The sequence below is a fragment of the Dermacentor silvarum genome, chromosome 5 (assembly GCF_013339745.2).
Source record: "Dermacentor silvarum isolate Dsil-2018 chromosome 5, BIME_Dsil_1.4, whole genome shotgun sequence".
Lineage (NCBI taxonomy): Eukaryota > Metazoa > Arthropoda > Arachnida > Ixodida > Ixodidae > Dermacentor > Dermacentor silvarum.
Window position 1 is genome coordinate 103,613,246 of NC_051158.1, and position 18,457 is coordinate 103,631,702.

An 18,457-nucleotide genomic window follows, 5' to 3' on the forward strand; every position below is an offset into this window, starting at 1 on the left:
TGGATGCTAGTTTCAAGCGAAGATGAATGCAGAGAACAACTTAGTGAGGGGCCCATTGCACACTCCTACATATGGTTTGGATGTAGGCTACGAGCGATCATGACTGCTGAGAACGACTTGGTGAGGAGCTTCATGGCACTCTCCTTTATATGGTTTGAATGTACATTACAAGTGATCATGACAGCTGAAAACACTTTAGTGAGGGACTCCATTGCACGCTCGTATATTTGGTTTGAACGTTAGTTTAAGCGATCATGACTGCTGAGAACATCCTAATGAGAGGCTCCATTGCACCACCTATATATGGTTTGAATGTACATTACATGTGATCACGACTGCTGAAAACACCTTAGTGGGGACTTCATTGCACGCTACTATTTATGGTTTGGATGTTAGTTTGAAGTGATCATGACTGCTGAGAAAACCTTAGTGAGGGGCTCCATTGCACACTCCTACATAGAGCTTGGATATATGCTACGAGCGATCATGACTGCTGAGAACTACTTAGTGAGGGGCTTCATTGCACGCTCATTTATATGGTTTGAATGTACATTACAAGTGATCACGACTGCTGAAAACACCTTAGGAAGGGGCTCCATTGCACACCCCTATATACGGTTTGAATGTACATTACAAGTGATCACGACTGCTGAAAACACCTTAGGAAGGGGCTCCATTGCACACCCCTATATACGGTTTGAATGTACATTACAAGTGATCACGACTGCTGAGAACACCTTAGTGAGCGACTCCATTGCACGCTCTAAATATAGTTTGGATGCTAGTTTCAAGCGAAGATGAATGCAGAGAACAACTTAGTGAGGGGCCCATTGCACACTCCTACATAGGGTTTGGATGTAGGCTACGAGCGATCATGACTGCTGAAAACGACTTAGTGAGGGGCCTCATTGCACGCTCATTTATATGGTTTAAATCTACCTTACAAGTGATCACGACTGCTGAAAACACCTTAGTCAGCTACTCCATTGCACACTCTTATATATGGTTTGGATGTTAAGTTTGAATCGATCATGACTGCTGAGAACACCTTAGTGACGAGATCCATTGAACACTCCTATATATGGTTAGGATGTAAGTTTCAATAGCTGAAAATAATTTAGAGAGGGACTCCTTTGCACGCTGGTATATATGGCCTAAATTTTTGTTTCATTTCCAATTCTTATAGATAGTTTGATTGTACGTTTCAAGCGATCATGGCGGCTGAGAACACCTTTGGAAGGGGCTCCATTGCACACCCCTATATATGGTTTTAATGTACATTACAAGTGATCACGACTGCTGAAAACACCTTACTGCGCGACACCATTGCATGCTCTATATATAGTTTGGATGTTAGTTTGAAGCGATCATGACTGCTGAGAACACGTTAGTGAGGGGCTCCATTGCACACTCCTATGTATGGTTTGGATGTAAGTTTCAAGTGATTACGACAGCTCAGAACGCCCTAATTAGGGGCTCCATTGCACCCCATATATATGGTTTGAATGTACATTACATGTGATCACGACGGCTGAAAACACCTTACTGGGGATATCATTGCACGCTACTATTTATGGTTTGGATGTTAGTTTGAAGTGATCATTACTGCTGAGAACACCTTAGTGAGGGGCTCCATTGCACGCTCCTTTATATGGTTTCAATGTACATTACAAGTGATTATGACAGCTGAAAACACCCTAATGATAGGCTCCATTGCACCCCCTTATATGGTTTGGATGAAAGTTTCAAGTGATTACGACATCTGAGAACACCTTAATAATGGGTTCCATTGCACGCTCCTATATAGGGTTTGGATATGCGTTGCAAGCGATAATGACTGCTGAGAACATCTTAGGGTGGAGCTCCATTGCACACTCCTTTATATAGTTTGGATGTGCGTTGCAACCGATCATGGCTGGTGATAGCACCTTAGTGAGGTACTTCATTGCACGCTACTATATATGGTTTGGATGTGCGTTGCAACCGATCATGGCTGGAGATAGCACCTTAGTGAGGCACTTCATTGCACGCTACTATATATGGTTTGGATGTGCCTTGCAAGCGATCACGACTGCTGATAACACCATAGTGAGGGAGTCCATTGCACGCTCCTATATATGGTTTGGATGCACGTTGCAAGTTGTCATGACTGCTGACAACACCTTAGTGGGGGGCTCCATTGGAAGCTCCTATATATGGTTTGGATGTAAGTTTCAAGTGATTACGGCAGCTCAGAACACCCTAATGAGGGGCTCCATTGCACCCCCTATATATGGTTTGAATGTACATTTGATGTGATCACGACTGCTGAAAACACCTTAGTGGGGATTTCATTGCACGCTACTATTTATGGTTTGGATGTTAGTTTGAAGTGATCATGACTGCTGAGAACACCTTAGTGAGGGGCTCCATCGCACACTCCTATATATGGTTAGGATGTAAGTTTCATTTCACATTCTTATATATGGTTTGATTGTACGTTTCAAGGGATCATGGCGGCTGAGAACACCTTAGGAAGGGGCTCCATTGCACACCCCTATATATGGTTTGAATGTACATTACAAGTGATCACGACTGCTAAGAACACCTTAGTGAGCGACTCCATTGCATGCTCTAAATATAGTTTGGATGCTAGTTTCAAGCGAAGATGAATGCAGAGAACAACTTAGTGAGGGGCCCATTGCACACTCCTACATAGGGTTTGGATGTAGGCTACGAGCGATCATGACTGCTGAGAACGACTTAGTGAGGAGCTTCATGGCACTCTCCTTTATATGGTTTGAATGTACATTACAAGTGATCATGACAGCTGAAAACACTTTAGTGAGGGACTCCATTTCACGTTCGTATATTTGGTTTGAACGTTAGTTTAAGCGATCATGACTGCTGAGAACATCCCAATGAGAGGCTCCATTGCACCCCCTATATATGGTTTGAATTTACATTACATGTGATCACGACTGCTGAAAACACCTTAGTGAGGGGCTCCATTGCACACTACTACATAGAGCTTGGATATATGCTACGAGCGATCATGACTGCTGAGAACGATTTAGTGAGGGGCTTCATTGCACGCTCATTTATATGGTTTGAATGTACATTACAAGTGATCACGACTGCTGAAAACACCTTAGAAAGGGCTCCATTGCACACCCCTATATATGGTTTGAATGTACATTACAAGTGATCACGACTGCTGAAAACACCTTAGGAAGGGGCTCCATTGCACACCCCTATATACGGTTTGAATGTACATTACAAGTGATCACGACTGCTGAGAACACCTTAGTGAGCGACTCCATTGCACGCTCTAAATATAGTTTGGATGCTAGTTTCAAGCGAAGATGAATGCAGAGAACAACTTAGTGAGGGGCCCATTGCACACTCCTACATAGGGTTTGGATGTAGGCTACGAGCGATCATGACTGCTGAAAACGACTTAGTGAGGGGCCTCATTGCACGCTCATTTATATGGTTTAAATCTACCTTACAAGTGATCACGACTGCTGAAAACACCTTAGTCAGCTACTCCATTGCACACTCTTATATATGGTTTGGATGTTAAGTTTGAATCGATCATGACTGCTGAGAACACCTTATTGTGGGGATCCATTGTACACTCCTGTGTATGGTTTGGATGTGCGTTGCAACCGATCATGACTGTTGATAACACCTTAGTGAGGTACTTACTAAAGACTTAGAGAGTGACTCCAACCAAATAAGGAAATTTACTAGCCCGACGTTTCGGAACCAATTCGGCTCCTTCTTCAGGGGGTATTCTTCGGAGGTGGTGGTGTGCCACCTTTAAAAGGTCCGTCGTAACAAAAGAGAGGAAGGGAGAGAGAGCCTAAGGTGCGGAGACACTTGTCCGGGCACCTGTTCTAGACAGACAAAATAGGTGGTGGGGTGGGGTGGAGGGGGGCTTCGGCGTCGCTGGTCGGCTGGGATGACCGGTGCCGGGCGCCCTTTAGTCGCGGGAATGCGTTGACGAGGGACAGGGGGGGGGGGACGAGTTGTTTTGGTGTTGCTGATCTACAGCGAGGGGTCCTTTCTTCCCTTCGTCGCGTCTGCCAGGCCATGAACATACAAAGAAGGAAGAATGCCCTTCACGCGGTTTATATTACCCGCCGTGTTCAGAATGTGCCAAGACTCGAGTAGTAGCCTTTTTCGCCAGTTTGTCTCTGTTTGAAGGATTTGAGTTTCTTGGAAAGAAATCTTGTGGTCGGCGTCTTCGAAATGTTCGGCGACGGCGCTGCGTATTCGGTTGAATGTTCTGACGTCGTTTTCATGTTGTCTGATTCTTTCTTTTAGATTTTTGGTTTCCCCGATGTACGACGCCGGACAGTCGGCACAGCTGATTTTATAGACGACGCCTTGAGCTTTTTCTTTTGGTGGACAGTCTTTTGGTTTAGGAATGAGGATATTCAACGTGTTCATCGGTTTATGCGCGACTTTGAGGCCTTCTTTTTTCAGTATTCGGCTGAGAGCTTCGCTGGTACCTTTGACGTATGGGATGGACACTCGTTTCTGTGGTCAAGGGGTAGTCAACGGTTGTAGGTCTCGTAGTTTGTTTTTTTCTTTTTTGTTGTCGGGTTGTTTTTCGAATGAATTCCGTTGTATAGCCGTTCCTTTTGAGTTCGTTGAGAACCGTTCTCCTTTCTTTCTTTAGATCTGATTCCAATGTGCAATGAGTTTCGACTCTTCTCAATAAAGAATTTACGACCGATGCCTTGTGGTTTGCAGGATGGTTGGATGAGAAGTGTAGGTAGCGGCCTGTGTGGGTTGGTTTTCGGTAGACTGAGAATTTTAGATTGCCGTTGGTTCGTGTAACTTGTCCAGCTAGGAATGGTAGCGATCAGTTTTGTTCGCGCTCCGACGTGAACTGTATATCCGGGTCTATGGAATTTAAATGGCTCTGCAGGTTTTCGATTTGCGACTCCTTCACGATACAGAAGCAATCATCCATGTACCTGAGGAAAACTTTTGGCTTTGGGGAAAAAGTACTCAGAGCTCTGTCTTCGATATTTTCCATAGTTAGGTTAGCCATGGTGACGGAAATTGAGGCCCCCATGGGAGTTCCTTTTACCTGCTTGTAGTAGCTGCCTCGGAAGGTGAAGTAGGTATTTGATAGGTATAGCTGGAGAAGGCGGCAGAACTCGTCTAGACTCAAGGTGGTTCTCTCGTCGAGTGTGTCGTCGCGTTCCAGGGCATCCCTTGTTGCTGATATAGCTAACTGAGTGGGTACTCTGGCGAACAAAGAGATCACATCAAAAGAGACCAGGCATTCATCATCTTCGAGGCGTACATTTGATAAGAGCTTGATGAAGTTTTCGGGGTTGCGCACGTGGGATGCTGTCCTTCCAGTGAGTGGTGATATAATCTGGTGCAAGTATGTGGATAGTGATCGAAGTAGGGAGCATGAAAAGTCTACAATTGGCCCTAAGGGGATTCCGGGTTTATGGAGTTTAGGCAAGCCGTAAAAGGCTGGTGCGGACCCGTTCCTGCACATTAATTTTAGATAAAGATTTCGAGAGCTTGGGTGGTTCCGGAAATAAAATGAAGTGAGGTACTTCATTGCACGCTACTATATATGGTGTTGATGTTAGTTTGAAGCCATAGTGACTGCTGAGAACACCTTAGTGAGGGGCTCCATTGCACACTTCTCTATATAGTTTGAATTTACATAACAAGTGATCATGACTGCTGAGAACACCTTAGAGAGGGGCTTCAGTGCACACGCCTATACATGGTTTGAATGTACATTACATGTCATCACGACTGCTGAAAACAACTCAGTGGGGGACTCCATTGGACGCTCCTATGTATGGTTTGGATGTGCGTTGCAACCGATAACGATTGGTGATAACACTTTAGTGAGGGACTCCATTGCATGCTCAATATATGGTTTCTATCTTAGTTTGAAGCGATCGTGACTGCTGAGAACACCTCAGTGAGGGGCTACATCGCAAACTCGTATATATGGTTTGCATGTGCGTTGCAACCGATCATGGCTGGTGATAGCACCTTAGTGAGGTACTTCATTGCACGCTCCTATATATGGTTTGGATATGCGTTGCAAGCGATAATGACTGCTGAGAACATCTTAGGGAGGAGCACCATTGCACACTCCTATATATAATTTGGATGTGCGTTGCAAACAATCATGGCTGGTGATAGCACCTTAGTGAGGTACTTAATTGCACACTCCTATATATGGTTTGGATGTAGGTTGCAAGTGTTCATGACTGGTAAGAACACCTTAGTGGGGGGCTCCATTGGACGCTCCTATATATGGTTTGGATGTAAGTTTCAAGTGATTACAACAGCTCAGAACACCCTAATGAGGGCCATATTGCACCCCCTATAAATGGTTTGAATGTACATTACATGTGATCACGACTGCTGAAAACACCTTATTGTGGATTTCATTGCACGCTACTATTTATGGTTTGGATGTTAGTTTGAAGTGATCATGACTGCTGAGAACACCTTAGTGAGGGGCTCCATCGCACACTCCTATATATGGTTATTATGGAAGTTTCATTTCACATTCTTATATATGGTTTTATTGTACGTTTCAAGGGATCATGGCGGCTGAGAACACCTTAGGAAGGGGCTCCTTGCACACCCCTCTGTATGGTTTGAATGTACATTACAAGTGATCACGACTGCTGAGAACACCTTAGTGAGCGACTCCATTGCATACTCTATATATAGTTTGGATGTAAGTTTCAAGTGATTAGGACAGCTCAGAACACCCTAATGAGGGGCGCCATTGCACCCCCTGTATATATGGTTTGAATGTACATTACATGTGATCACGACTGCTGAAAACACCTTAATGATGGCTTCCATTGCGCGCTCCCATATATGGTTTGGATATGCGTTGCAAGCAATAATGACTGCTGAGAACATCTTAGGGAGGAGCTCCATTGCACACTCTTATGTATGGTTTGGATGTTAAGTTTGAATCGATCATGACTGCTGAGAACACCTTATTGACGACATCCATTGAACACTTGTATATATGGTTTGGATGTGCGTTGCAACTGATCATGGGTGGTGATAGCACCTTAGTGAGGTACTTCATTGCACGCTACCATATATGGTTTGGATGTACGTTGCAAGTGTTCATGAATGCTGAGAACACCTTAGTGGGGGGCTCCATTGGATGCTCCTATATATGGTTTGGATGTAAGTTTCAAGTGATTACGACAGCTCAGAACACCCTAATGAGGGGCTCCATTGCAACCCCTATATATGGTTTGAGTGTACACTACATGTGATCACGACTGCTGAAAACCCCTTAGTGGGGATTTCATTGCACGCTACTATTTATCGTTTGGATGTTAGTTGGAAGCGATCATGACTGCTGAGAGCACCTTAGTGAACGGCTCCATTGTACGCTCCTATATATGGTTTGGATGTACGTTGCAAGTGTTCATCACTGCTCAGAACACCTTAGTGGGGGGCTCCATTGAACACTCCTATAAATGGTTTAAATGTACATAAAAAGTGATCATGACAGCTGAAAACACTTTAGCGAGGGACTCCATTGCACGCTCGTATATTTTAGTTTGAACGTTAGTTTAAGCGATCATGACTGCTGAGAACACCTTAGTGAGGGGCTTCATCCCACACTCCTATATATGGTTAGGATGTAAGTTTCAAGAGCTGAAAATAATTTAGAGAGGGACTGCTTTGCACGCTGGTATATATGGCCTAAATTTTAGTTTCATTTCACATTCTTATATATGGTATGAATGTACATTACATGTGATCACGACTGCTGAGAACACCTTAGTGAGCGACTCCATTGCATGCTCTATATATAGTTTGGATGTTAGTTTTAAGCGATCATGACTGCAGAGAACAACTTAGTGAGGGGCTCCATTGCACTCTCCTACATAGGGCATGGATGTATGCTACGAGCGATCATGACTGCTGAGAACTACTTAGTGAGGAGCTTCATTTCACGCTCATTTATATAGTTTGAATGTACATTACAAGTAATCACGACTGCTGAAAACACCTTAGGAAGGGGCTCCATTGCACACCCCTATATATGGTTTGAATGTACATTAAAAGTGATCACGACTGCTGAAAACAACTCAGTGGGGGACTCCATTGGACGCTCCTCTATATGGTTTGGATGATAGTTTGAAGTGATCAAGACTGCTCAGAAAACCTTACTGAGGGGCTCTATCGCACACTCCTATATATGGTGTGGATGTGCGTTGCAACCGATCACGATTGGTGATAACACCTTAGTGAGGGACTCCATTGCATGCTCAATATATGGTTTCTTAGTTTGAAGCGATCGTGACTGCTGAAAGGCCCTAAGTGAGGGGCTCCATCGCAAACTCCTATAGATGGTTTGGATGAAAGTTTCAAGTGATTACGACAGCTGAGAACACCTTAATAATGGGTTCCATTGCACGCTCCTATATAGGGTTTGGATATGCGTAGCAAGCGATAATGACTGCTGAGAACATCTTAGGGAGGAGCTCCATTGCACACTCCTATATATGGTTTCGATGTTAAGTTTGAATCGATCATGACTGCTGAGAAAACCTTTTTGAGGGCAACCATTGCACACTCCTGTATATGGTATGCATGTGCGTTGCAGCCGATCATGGCTGGTTATAGCACCCTAGTGAGGTACTTCATTGCACGCTACTATATATGGTTTGGATGTGCCTTGCAAGCGATCCCGACTGCTGATAACACCTTAATGAGGGAGTCCATTGCACGTTCCTATATATGGTTTGGATGTACGTTGCAAATGTTCATGACTGCTGAGAACACCTTAGTGGGGGGCTCCATTGGACGCTCCTATATATGGTTTGGATGTAAGTTTTAAGTGATTACCACAGCTCAGAACACCCTAATGAGGGGCTCCATTGCACCCCCTATATATTGTTTGAATGTACATTACATGTGATCACGACTGCTGAAAACACCTTAATGATGGCTTCCATTGCGCGCTCCTATATGTGGTTTGGATATGCGTTGCAAGCAATAATGACTGCTGAGAACATCTTAGGGAGGAGCTCCATTGCACACTATTATGTATGGTTTGGATGTTAAGTTTGAATCGCTCATGACTGCTGAGAACACCTATTGACGACATCAATTGAACACTCGTATATATGGTTTAGATGTGCGTTGCAACTGATCATGGCTGGTGATAGCACCTTAGTGAGGTACTTCATTGCACGCTACTATATATGGTTTGGATGTACGTTGCAAGTGTTCATGAATGCTGAGAACACCTTAGTGGGGGGGCTCCATTGGACGCTCCTATATATGGTTTGGATGTAAGTTTCAAGTGATTACGACAGCTCAGAACACCCTAATGAGGGGCTCCATTGCAACCCCTATATATGGTTTGAGTGTACATTACATGTGATCACGACTGCTGAAAACACCTTAGTGGGGATTTCATTGCACGCTACTATTTATCGTTTGGATGTTCAGTTTGAATTGATCATCACTGCTGAGAACACCTTAATGACGAGATCCATTGAACACTCCTATATATGGTTTGGATGCGAGTTGCAACCGATCATGGCTGGTGATAACACCTTAGTGAGGTACTTCATTGCACGCTACTATATATGGTTTGGATGTTAGTTGGAAGCGATCATGACTGCTGAGAGCACCTTAGTGAACGGCTTCATTGTACGCTCCTATATATGGTTTGGATGTACGTTGCAAGTGTTCATCACTGCTCAGAACACCTTAGTGGGGGGGCTCCATTGAACACTCCTATAAATGGTTTAAATGTACATAAAAAGTGATCATGACAGCTGAAAACACTTTAGCGAGGGACTCCATTGCACGCTCGTATATTTTAGTTTGAACGTTAGTTTAAGCTATCATGACTGCTGAGAACACCTTAGTGAGGGGCTTCATCCCACACTCCTATATATGGTTAGGATGTAAGTTTCAAGAGCTGAAAATAATTTAGAGAGGGACTGCTTTGCACGCTGGTATATATGGCCTAAATTTTAGTTTCATTTCACATTCTTATATATGGTATGAATGTACATTACATGTGATCACGACTGCTGAGAACACCTTAGTGAGCGACTCCATTGCATGCTCTATATATAGTTTGGATGTTAGTTTTAAGCGATCATGACTGCAGAGAACAACTTAGTGAGGGGCTCCATTGCACTCTCCTACATAGGGCTTGGATGTATGCTACGAGCGATCATGACTGCTGAGAACGACTTAGTGAGGAGCTTCATTTCACGCTCATTTATATAGTTTGAATGTACATTACAAGTAATCACGACTGTTGAAAACACCTTAGGAAGGGGCTCCATTGCACACCCCTATATATGGTTTGAATGTACATTAAAAGTGATCACGACTGCTGAAAACAACTCAGTGGGGGACTCCATTGGACGCTCCTCTATATGGTTTGGATGATAGTTTGAAGTGATCAAGACTGCTCAGAAAACGTTACTGAGGTGCTCTATCGCACACTCCTATATATGGTGTGGATGTGCATTGCAACCGATCACAATTGGTGATAACACCTTAGTGAGGGACTCCATTGCATGCTCAATATATGGTTTCTTAGTTTGAAGCGATCGTGACTGCTGAAAGCCCCTAAGTGAGGGGCTCCATCGCAAACTTCTATAGATGGTTTGGATGAAAGTTTCAAGTGATTACGACAGCTGAGAACACCTTAATAATGGGTTCCATTGCACGCTCCTATATAGGGTTTGGATGTTAAGTTTGAATCGATCATGACTGCTGAGAAAACCTTTTTGAGGGCATCCATTGCACACTCCTGTATATGGTATGCATGTGCGTTGCAGCCGATCATGGCTGGTGATAGCACCCTAGTGAGGTACTTCATTGCACGCTACTATATATGGTTTGGATGTGCCTTGCAAGCGATCCCGACTGCTGATAACACCTTAATGAGGGAGTCCATTGCACGCTCCTATATATGGCTTGGATGTACGTTGCAAATGTTCATGACTGCTGAGAACACCTTAGTGGGGGGCTCCATTGGACGCTCCTATATATGGTTTGGATGTAAGTTTTAAGTGATTACCACAGCTCAGAACACCCTAATGAGGGGCTCCATTGCACCCCCTATATATGGTTTGAATGTACATTACATGTGATCACGACTGCTGAAAACACCTTAGTGGGGATTTCATTGCACGCTACTATTTTTGGTTTGGATGTTAGTTTGAAGTGATCATGACTGCTGAGAACACCTTAGTGAGGGGCTCCTTCGCACACTCCTATATATGGTTAGGATGTAAGTTTCAAGAGCTGAAAATACTTTAGAGAGGGACTCCTTTGCACGCTGGTATATATGGCCTAAATGTTAGTTTCATTTCACATTCTTATATACGGTTTGATTGTACGTTTCAAGGGATCATGGCGGCTGAGAACACCTTAGTGAGCGACTCCATTGCAATGCTCTATATATATAGTTTGGATGTTAGTTTCAAGCGATCATGACTGCAGAGAACTTAGTGAGTGGTTCCATTGCACACTCCTACATAGCGTTTGGATGTATGCTACGAGCGATCATGACTGCTGAGAACGACTTAGTGAGGGGCTTCATTGCACGCTCCTTTATATGGTTTGAATGTACAAGTGATCATGACAGCTGAAAACACTTTAGTGAGGGACTCCATTGCACGCTCGTATATTTGGTTTGAACGTTAGTATAAGCGATCATGACTGCTGAGAACACCCTAATGATAGGCTCCATTTTACCCCCTATATATGGTTTGGATGAAAGTTTCAAGTGATTACGACATCTGAGAACACCTTAATAATGGGTTCCATTGCACGCTCCTATATAGGGTTTGGATATGCGTTGCAAGCGATAATGACTGCTGAGAACATTTTAGGGTGGAGCTCCATTGCACACTCTTATATATGGTTTGGATGTTAAGTTTGAATCGATCATGACTTCTGAGATCACCTTAGTGACGAGATCCATTGAACATTCCTATATATGGTTTGGATGTGCGTTGCAACCAATCATGGCTGGTGATAGCACCTTAGTGAGGTACTTCAATGCACGCTACTATATATGGTTTGGATGTTAGTTTGAAGTGATCATGACTGCTAAGAACACCTATTGAACGGCTCCATTGCACACTCCTTTATATGGTTTGGATGTGCCTTGCAAGCGATCACAACTGCTGATAACACCTTAGTGACGAGATCCATTGAACACTCCTATATATGGTTTGGATGTGCGTTGCAACCGATCATGGCTGGTGATAGCACCTTAGTGAGGTACTTCATTGCACGCTACTATATATGGTTTGGATGTGACTTGCAAGCGATCACGACTGCTGATAACACCATAGTACGGGAGTCCATTGCACGCTCCTATATATGGTTTGGATGCACGTTGCAAGTTTTCATGACTGCTGACAACACCTTAGTGGGGGGCTCCATTGGAAGCTCCTATATATGGTTTTGGATGTAAGTTTCAAGTGATTACGACAGCTCAGAAGACCCTAATGAGGGGCTCCGTTGCACCCCCTATATATGGTTTGAATGTACATTACATGTGATCACGACTGCTGAAAACACCTTAGTGGGGATTTCGTTGCACGCTACTATTTATGGTTTGGATGTTAGTTTGAAGTGATCATGACTGCTGAAAACGACTTAGTGAGGGGCTTCATTGCACGCTCATTTATATGGTTTAAATGTACCTTACAAGTGATCACGACTGCTGAAAACACCTTAGTCAGCTACTCCATTGCACACTCTTATATATGGTTTGGATGTTAAGTTTGAATCGATCATGACTGCTGAGAACACCTTAGTGAGGTACTTACTAAAGACTTAGAGAGTGACTCCAACCAAATAAGGAAATTTACTAGCCCGACGTTTCGGAACCAATTCGGCTCCTTCTTCAGGGGGTATTCTACGGAGGTGGTGGTGTGCCACCTTTAAAAGGTCCGTTGTAACAAAAGAGAGGAAGGGAGAGAGAGCCTAAGGTGCGGAGACACTTGTCCGGGCACCTGTTCTAGACAGACAAAATAGGTGGTGGGGTGGGGTGGAGGGGGGGGGGGGCTTCGGCGTCGCTGGTCGGCTGGGATGACCGGTGCCGGGCGCCCTTTAGTCGCGGGAATGCGTTGACGAGGGACAGGGGGGGACGAGTTGTTTTGGTGTTGCTGACCTAGAGCGAGGGGTCCTTTCTTCCCTTCGTCGCGTCTGCCAGGCCATGAACATACAAAGAAGGAAGAATGCCCTTCACGCGGTTTATATTACCCGCCGTGTTCAGAATGTGCCAAGACTCGAGTAGTAGCCTTTTTCGCCAGTTTGTCTCTGTTTGAAGGATTTGAGTTTCTTGGAAAGAAATCTTGTGGTCGGCGTCTTCGAAATGTTCGGCGACGGCGCTGCGTATTCGGTTGAATGTTCTGACGTCGTTTTCATGTTGTCTGATTCTTTCTTTTAGATTTTTGGTTTCCCCGATGTACGACGCCGGACAGTCTGCACAGCTGATTTTATAGACGGCGCCTTGAGCTTTTTCTTTTGGTGGACAGTCTTTTGGTTTAGGAATGAGGATATTCAAAGTGTTCATCGGTTTATGCGCGACTTTGAGGCCTTCTTTTTTCAGTATTCGGCTGAGAGCTTCGCTGGTACCTTTGACGTATGGGATGGACACTCGTTTCTGTGGTCGAGGGGTAGTCAACGGTTGTAGGTCTCGTAGTTTTTTTTTTCTTTTTTGTTGTCGGGTTGTTTTTCGAATGAATTCCGTTGTATAGCCGTTACTTTTGAGTTCGTTGAGAACCGTTCTCCTTTATTTCTTTAGATCTGATTCCAATGTGCAATGAGTTTCGACTCTTCTCAATAAAGAATTTACGACCGATGCCTTGTGGTTTGCCGGATGGTTGGATGAGAAGTGTAGGTAGCGGCCTGTGTGGGTTGGTTTTCGGTAGACTGAGAATTTTAGATTGCCGTTGGTTCGTGTAACTTGTACAGCTAGGAATGTTAGCGATCCGTTTTGTTCGTGCTCCGACGTGAACTGTATATCCGGGTCTATGGAATTTAAATGGCTCTGCAGGTTTTCCATTTGCGACTCCTTCACGATACAGAAGCAATCATCCATGTACCTGAGGAAAACTTTTGGCTTTGGGGAAAAAGTACTCAGAGCTCTGTCTTCGATATTTTCCATAGTTAGGTTAGCCATGGTGACGGAAATAGAGGCCCCCATGGGAGTTCCTTTTACCTGCTTGTAGTAGCTGCCTCGGAAGGTGAAGTAGGTATTTGATAGGCATAGCTCGAGAAGGCGGCAGAACTCGTCTAGACTCAAGGTGGTTCTCTCGTCGAGTGTGTCGTCGCGTTCCAGGGCATCCCTTGTTGCTGATATAGCTAACTGAGTGGGTACTCTGGCGAACAAAGAGATCACATCAAAAGAGACCAGGCATTCATCATCTTCGAGGCGTACATTTGATATGAGCTTGATGAAGTTTTCGGGGTTGCGCACGTGGGATGCTGTCCTTCCAGTGAGTGGTGATACAATCTGGTGCAAGTATGTGGATAGTGATCGAAGTAGGGAGCATGAAATGTCTACAATGGGCCCTAAGGGGATTCCGGGTTTATGGAGTTTAGGCAAGCCGTAAAAGGCTGGTGTGGACCCGTTCCGGCACATTAATTTTAGATAAAGATTTCGAGAGCTTGGGTGGTTCCGGAAATAAAATGAAGTGAGGTACTTCATTGCACGCTACTATATATGGTGTTGATGTTAGTTTGAAGCCATCGTGACTGCTGAGAACACCTTAGTGAGGGGCTCCATTGCACACTTCTCTATATAGTTTGAATTTACATAACAAGTGATCATGACTGCTGAGAACACCTAAGAGAGGGGCTTCATTGCACACGCCTATACATGGTTTGAATGTACATTACATGTCATCACGACTGCTGAAAACAACTCAGTGGGGGACTCCATTGGACGCTCCTATGTATGGTTTGGATGTGCGTTGCAACCGATAACGATTGGTGATAACACTTTAGTGAGGGACTCCATTGCATGCTCAATATATGGTTTCCCTCTTAGTTTGAAGCGATCGTGACTGCTGAGAACACCTAAGTGAGGGGCTACATCGCAAACTCGTATATATGGTTTGCATGTGCGTTGCAACCGATCATGGCTGGTGATAGCACCTTAGTGAGGTACTTCATTGCACGCTCCTATATATGGTTTGGATATGCGTTGCAAGCGATAATGACTGCTGAGAACATCTTAGGGAGGAGCTCCATTGCACACTCCTATATATAGTTTGGATGTGCGTTGCAAACAATTATGGCTGGTGATAGCACCTTAGTGAGGTACTTAATTGCACACTCCTATATATGGTTTGGATGTAGGTTGCAAGTGTTCATGACTGGTAAGAACACCTTAGTGGGGGGCTCCATTGGACGCTCCTATATATGGTTTGGATGTAAGTTTCAAGTGATTACAACAGCTGAGAACACCCTAATGAGGGGCTCCATTGCACCCCCTATATATGGTTTGAATGTACATTACATGTGATCACGACTGCTGAAAACACCGTATTGTGGATTTCATTGCACGCTACTATTTATGGTTTGGATGTTAGTTTGAAGTGATCATGACTGCTGAGAACACCTTAGTGAGGGTCTCCATCGCACACTCCTATATATGGTTAGGATGGAAGTTTCATTTCACATTCTTATATATGGTTTGATTGTACGTTTCAAGGGATCATGGCGGCTGAGAACACCTTAGGAAGGGGCTCCTTGCACACCCCTCTGTATGGTTTGAATGTACATTACAAGTGATCACGACTGCTGAGAACACCTTAGTGAGCGACTCCATTGCATGCTCTATATATAGTTTGGATGTAAGTTTCGAGTGATGAGGACAGCTCAGAACACCCTAATGAGGGGCGCCATTGCACCCCCTGTATATATGGTTTGAATGTACATTACATGTGATCACGACTGCTGAAAACACCTTAATGATGGCTTCCATTGCACGCTCCTATATATGGTTTGGATATGCGTTGCAAGCAATAATGAATGCTGAGAACATCTTAGGGAGGAGCTCCATTGCACACTATTATGTATGGTTTGGATGTTAAGTTTGAATCGATCATGACTGCTGAGAACACCTTATTGACGACATCCATTGAACACTCGTATATATGGTTTGGATGTGCGTTGCAACTGATCATGGCTGGTAATAGCACCTTAGTGAGGTACTTCATTGCACGCTACTATATATGGTTTGGATGTACGTTGCAAGTGTTCATGAATGCTGAGAACACCTTAGTGGGGGGCTCCATTGGACGCTCCTATATATGGTTTGGATGTAAGTTTCAAGTGATTACGACAGCTCAGAACACCCTAATGAGGGGCTCCATTGCAACCCCTATATATGGTTTGAGTGTACCTTACATGTGATCACGACTGCTGAAAACACCTTAGTGGGGATTTCATTGCACGCTACTATTTTTGGTTTGGATGTTAGTTTGAAGTGATCATGACTGCTGAGAACACCTTAGTGAGGGGCTCCTTCGCACACTCCTATATATGGTTAGGATGTAAGTTTCAAGAGCTGAAAATACTTTAGAGAGGGACTCCTTTGCACGCTGGTATATATGGCCTAAATGTTAGTTTCATTTCACATTCTTATATACGGTTTGATTGTACGTTTCAAGGGATCATGGCGGCTGAGAACACCTTAGTGAGCGACTCCATTGCAATGCTCTCTATATAGTTTGGATGTTAGTTTCAAGCGATCATGACTGCAGAGAACTTAGTGAGTGGTTCCATTGCACACTCCTACATAGCGTTTGGATGTATGCTACGAGCGATCATGACTGCTGAGAACGACTTAGTGAGGGGCTTCATTGCACGCTCCTTTATATGGTTTGAATGTACAAGTGATCATGACAGCTGAAAACACTTTAGTGAGGGACTCCATTGCACGCTCGTATATTTGGTTTGAACGTTAGTATAAGCGATCATGACTGCTGAGAACACCCTAATGATAGGCTCCATTTTACCCCCTATATATGGTTTGGATGAAAGTTTCAAGTGATTACGACATCTGAGAACACCTTAATAATGGGTTCCATTGCACGCTCCTATATAGGGTTTGGATATGCGTTGCAAGCGATAATGACTGCTGAGAACATTTTAGGGTGGAGCTCCATTGCACACTCTTATATATGGTTTGGATGTTAAGTTTGAATCGATCATGACTTCTGAGATCACCTTAGTGACGAGATCCATTGAACATTCCTATATATGGTTTGGATGTGCGTTGCAACCAATCATGGCTGGTGATAGCACCTTAGTGAGGTACTTCAATGCACGCTACTATATATGGTTTGGATGTTAGTTTGAAGTGATCATGACTGCTAAGAACACCTATTGAACGGCTCCATTGCACACTCCTTTATATGGTTTGGATGTGCCTTGCAAGCGATCACAACTGCTGATAACACCTTAGTGACGAGATCCATTGAACACTCCTATATATGGTTTGGATGTGCGTTGCAACCGATCATGGCTGGTGATAGCACCTTAGTGAGGTACTTCATTGCACGCTACTATATATGGTTTGGATGTGACTTGCAAGCGATCACGACTGCTGATAACACCATAGTACGGGAGTCCATTGCACGCTCCTATATATGGTTTGGATGCACGTTGCAAGTTTTCATGACTGCTGACAACACCTTAGTGGGGGGCTCCATTGGAAGCTCCTATATATGGTTTTGGATGTAAGTTTCAAGTGATTACGACAGCTCAGAAGACCCTAATGAGGGGCTCCGTTGCACCCCCTATATATGGTTTGAATGTACATTACATGTGATCACGACTGCTGAAAACACCTTAGTGGGGATTTCGTTGCACGCTACTATTTATGGTTTGGATGTTAGTTTGAAGTGATCATGACTGCTGAAAACGACTTAGTGAGGGGCTTCATTGCACGCTCATTTATATGGTTTAAATGTACCTTACAAGTGATCACGACTGCTGAAAACACCTTAGTCAGCTACTCCATTGCACACTCTTATATATGGTTTGGATGTTAAGTTTGAATCGATCATGACTGCTGAGAACACCTTAGTGAGGTACTTACTAAAGACTTAGAGAGTGACTCCAACCAAATAAGGAAATTTACTAGCCCGACGTTTCGGAACCAATTCGGCTCCTTCTTCAGGGGGTATTCTACGGAGGTGGTGGTGTGCCACCTTTAAAAGGTCCGTTGTAACAAAAGAGAGGAAGGGAGAGAGAGCCTAAGGTGCGGAGACACTTGTCCGGGCACCTGTTCTAGACAGACAAAATAGGTGGTGGGGTGGGGTGGAGGGGGGGGGGGGGGCTTCGGCGTCGCTGGTCGGCTGGGATGACCGGTGCCGGGCGCCCTTTAGTCGCGGGAATGCGTTGACGAGGGACAGGGGGGGACGAG